Source organism: Erinaceus europaeus, chromosome 5, assembly GCF_950295315.1.
Source record: "Erinaceus europaeus chromosome 5, mEriEur2.1, whole genome shotgun sequence".
Taxonomy (NCBI): domain Eukaryota; kingdom Metazoa; phylum Chordata; class Mammalia; order Eulipotyphla; family Erinaceidae; genus Erinaceus; species Erinaceus europaeus.
In genome coordinates this window covers 27,603,272-27,607,619 of record NC_080166.1, presented here as the reverse complement: position 1 = coordinate 27,607,619, position 4,348 = coordinate 27,603,272, and the positions used below count along the sequence as shown (strand labels likewise).

Below are 4,348 nucleotides of genomic sequence, written 5' to 3'. Positions count from 1 at the left end.
TCCAATCACATTTGTATTTATGTATATGCCATTATATGTGTCTTCTATGAATTAGATTCTATGATATCTCTCCTCTAAAATAACATCTTTATGCCTAAGTGAGATACTGTTACTTGAAAGAAAGAGGTATTAGTTAGACAAGTTTAGCAGGTGATTCATCTCCCATTTCTCAAATGTATTCTTTGTTATATAAATATGGCTCCTTTGGGAAGCACTTAAAGATAGTGGCTAGTTGACAGGGCAACCAGTAGTATGATTAGAGGATTCGAACCTTTCTTTTGTTTATATGTTGATAAGATAGAGAGAAACTGAGAGGAGAGTGGTAGAGAAGGAGAGAGAAAGAGATATAGTTGCAACCCTGTTCATAAAGTTTTCCCCTGCAAGTGGATACTGGGGACTTGACCTCCAGGGTTTGTGCACTATGACATGTGTACTTATCACTACTAAACCCCAGATGTATTTCTATCCCCTGACTTATGGAAATGAGAGGGGTGCTGGCGGTTTACTCAGTTGCCAAATGAGCAACTGTTTAATAAATCATGTCTAAGTAGTAAAATCTCCATTAGGATCCCCAAAGAGGATTTTAAAACTTTTTTTATGTTTTATTTATTGATTACTATATAGAGACAGAGAGAAATTGAGATGGGAAGATAGAGAGGGAGAGAGACAGAGAGATACCTGCAGCCCTGCTTCACCACACTTGAAGCTTTCCCCCTGCAGGTGGGGACTAGGGGTTTGAACCTGGATCCTTGTGCACTGTAATGCGTGCACTTAACCAAATACACCACCTGGCCCACACCAAAGAGGATTTTAGAGCATCTGAGAGAAAGTGGGTCCTGTAAAAGGTGCAAAATTGAGGGAAGGAAGCACACCGCTGAGAAAGCGTGAAAATAGCATGCTCTTTATTTTTTTATTTTATTCACTACTTAATATTAATTCACAAATTTGTAAGGTGACAGGGGTATAATTTTGCACTAACCTTACCCCATCCCCTCCACTGGAAGCTACAGTAGTTCTCCCAAAGTTGCAGATATGGGTCTGCTATTATTTCTATATTTGTCTATATTTTTATATTTCTGCACATTTTTCCTACATTCCTGTCTTCTCTTTCTTTCTAAGTCACACCTAGATCTATTGATACTTCCCAATATCCTTTCTTTTTTTTTTTTTCTCTTCTCTTTCAGAGTCCTGATGGAGTTGAAGTTCAGAGCCCCTGGGTAATGTTTCCTGCCATTCCTCTTCTTCTAGCAATATGGCCCCAAAATCTTTTCAGGGTATGGAAGGTGGGAGTCTGGCTTCTGTAATTGTTTCTCTGCTGAATATGGGCCATGTTCGTTCTATATACATTTTTCTATAGATTTGTTCCAACCAGCTATTCTTAAGGAATATCCTTCACAATAAATTGATAATCCAGGGGATAAAAAGTTTCACTGACCAGCTTGATGAACATCTTTAACAATATGGCCAAGTCTAAGGAAGTGGTCAAGGGGACCTCCAATCTAAAGAGAGGAAAGAGAGAGAGAGAGAGAGAGAGAGAGAGAGAGAGAGAGAGAGAGAGAACAGCCCAATTTTGAACTAGGGCCTGAAGTGGAGGGTAGTTTTGGTTGACAGTCAATGAAAGCTGACCACACTGTCAGGTAAATAGTATTAGAATAGTGTCAAATTCTCAGAAAATTTGCCGTTGTCTGGAAATCACGTTTTGTGGTGAATCCTCAGAATTGAGTAGAGTAACCTTTAATATCATTCACTTTTAGTTAAAATGCTAACCATAGGGAAAATCTATGGTGTAGATTAAAATCACAAGAATAAGACCAATGAGAACTCTAGCTGGGTAGGGAATGTATCTTTCCTTGTGGCCCAAGGCCAAGTCTTATAATCACATAGGAGGTTCTGTGTCACAGTGGGCATTTCTGGTGCTATTCTGTCTCCCCATCTCTCTATCTCTGTCTATGACTATTTCTGAATATAAAAAGTGATCTGGAACATTTAAATCCAAACTCCACAAAGATAAAATCAGAAAAACAACATTAACTTGTTATGTTTAACATATTTTCTTAATAAGTAACTAGAATACATTAATCTTACTTTCCCCAAATGCAACCATAAGTTATATAGTAAAATATATGTTTTAAAGTACATAGATCTGATTTATTTTTAAGTAAAAAGTTTTAATGCAGAAATAATCTGGTATGTCATGTTTTTTGCACATAACTGTTGTTTATTTGCTGATGCAAGTTGGTTTGGACTTTTTGTAACCTTATTTCTTGCTATAAAATAAAATATTGGAACTTGGCTTGTGAGTAGCAGAAATTCTTTAGAATTGCTCCCTTAAGAGAATGAGTTCTCAGTAGTATGTTGTTTTGAAAAGATGAATAGTATTGCTGGAACATAGAAATCTTTATTGAGATACATTTTTGTTTTGCTGCATTGTAGTGTCATTTTTTTCCCAAGTGTTATTTGGAATATTAGTCTAAAACGATTCTAAAACTTACTTGAAATAAAGACAGGTTGAAGAATCACAAACTAACAGTGATAAACTTTCAAAGAGAGAAACTAAAAGTAGTCAAGGGGGAAGTATTAACTAAAATTGCTAAGAGAAAAGAAAATAAATTGGTAAAAGAAATGTCATTTTAAGATATCAGAATAAAATGAATGACAGATAGGTTTCTATTTAATGACTGCTTGGTGGTTTATATAAACCTGATTGATTTTCCCAGTCAAACTTTTAATAGAAAATCATCTATATTCCAAGACAAGGCTAACATTTAAGTTAAAGAAATCTCTACACAATAAAGAATTCACATGATAGTTTCCACTGAAATGACTATAAAAATTTCTTAGGAAATAGTTTATAAGACGAGAAGAAAATTGCATGTTGTAGCTCTATCTCTTGTTTTTAGTGGGTTTTGTTTTAAATTGAACTTTATATATCAAAATATTAATGGAAGTAACTAACTGTTCATTTACAATACAATGACAGATTTCCTCACCTGTTATTATTTAAGTCACTAATACACATGCCACTATTCATTACAAAATGAATTAACATTTTTTAAATTCCTTTCTTGGGGAATTGATGTTCTACATTCCACAGTAAGTACAATAGTTTGTACATGCATAACATTTCCCAGTTTTCCATATAGCAATACAACCCCTAGGACCTCTGTCATCCTGGGGTGGGTGAGGGGGAGAATACAAGTCCAAAATTAATCAAATTTTAATTAATTTCACTTTAAAAAATAATCATAGTCTTGTGGAAAAATGTATGGAACTGGAGGTGATAATGTTTATTGAAGTACATAAATTAAAGTCAACTACCAAAAAGAATTCTGAAACTCTGGGTCCCAACTTCAATTTTCAGTATCACCATAAACCAGAACTGAGAAGTGCATGGTCTCTCTCTTCCTCTTTCTCTTCTGTATCTGTCTCTCATTAAAATAAACAAACTGTCCCTAAGATTTTATAAGAATGATGGTGTGTGTGTACATGCATTAGAGTACATACATATAATATGATATGATTATGATATGATATAATATATATGAGATATTAGGTTCAAATCTCAACATCACAATAAAAGTAATTGGTTTAAAACATACATTGTTTTTTATTATTTTTTATTATTTATTTATTTATTTTCCCTTTTGTTGCCCTTGTTGTTTAATATTGTTGTGGTTATTGATGTCGTTGTTGGTGGATAGGACAGAGAGAAATGGAGAGAGGAGGGGAAGACAGAGAGGGGGAGAGAAAGATAGACACCTGCAGACCTGCTTCACTGCCTGTGAAGGGACTCCCCTGAAGGTGGGGAGCAGGGGCCTTGTCCTAACTGGTCCTTGAGCTGTGCGCCACGTGTACTTAACTCGCTGCGCCACTACCACTACCCGACTCCCCATACATTGTTTTAAAAAAAGGTCACTAGAGCTCCTATTAAACATGTACAAACATGCTCACTTTGACAGCACATATACTAAAATTGAAACAATACTAACAAATTAGTAAGGTTTCTTAACAAGAATGATGCACAAATTCCTGAAGCATTTTACATTTTTTTAAAAAAAATAACCTGATATTTAGCATAAAATACATTAATCCGCTTTTACAAACTGTATTTCCTTTACACTTATTATATGTGGAACTATAACAAATTTAATTATGTGATGATAGAGTAAGACATACAATATAAAACACAAGAGCACAGTGTGCTGAATCACCAACTTCTACTACTCAATAGAAAACAGTATGTAGTGTGGAGGGTAGATAGCATAATGGTTAGGTAAAGAGTCTCTAGCCTGAAGCTGCAAAGTCCCAGGTTCAACCCCCCTGCACCACCACAAACCAGAGCTGAGCA

The 4,348-nt window shown here is 35.1% G+C and overlaps 1 non-coding gene across 1 annotated transcript; it reads left to right on the top strand.

Moving 5' to 3' along the window:
* The first annotated feature begins 3,943 nt into the window (after positions 1-3,943).
* LOC132538836 (U6 spliceosomal RNA) lies at positions 3,944-4,049 on the top strand. The gene has a single exon (XR_009550149.1). It is a non-coding gene; the product is annotated as a U6 spliceosomal RNA (small nuclear RNA).
* Positions 4,050-4,348: the final 299 nt, after the last annotated feature.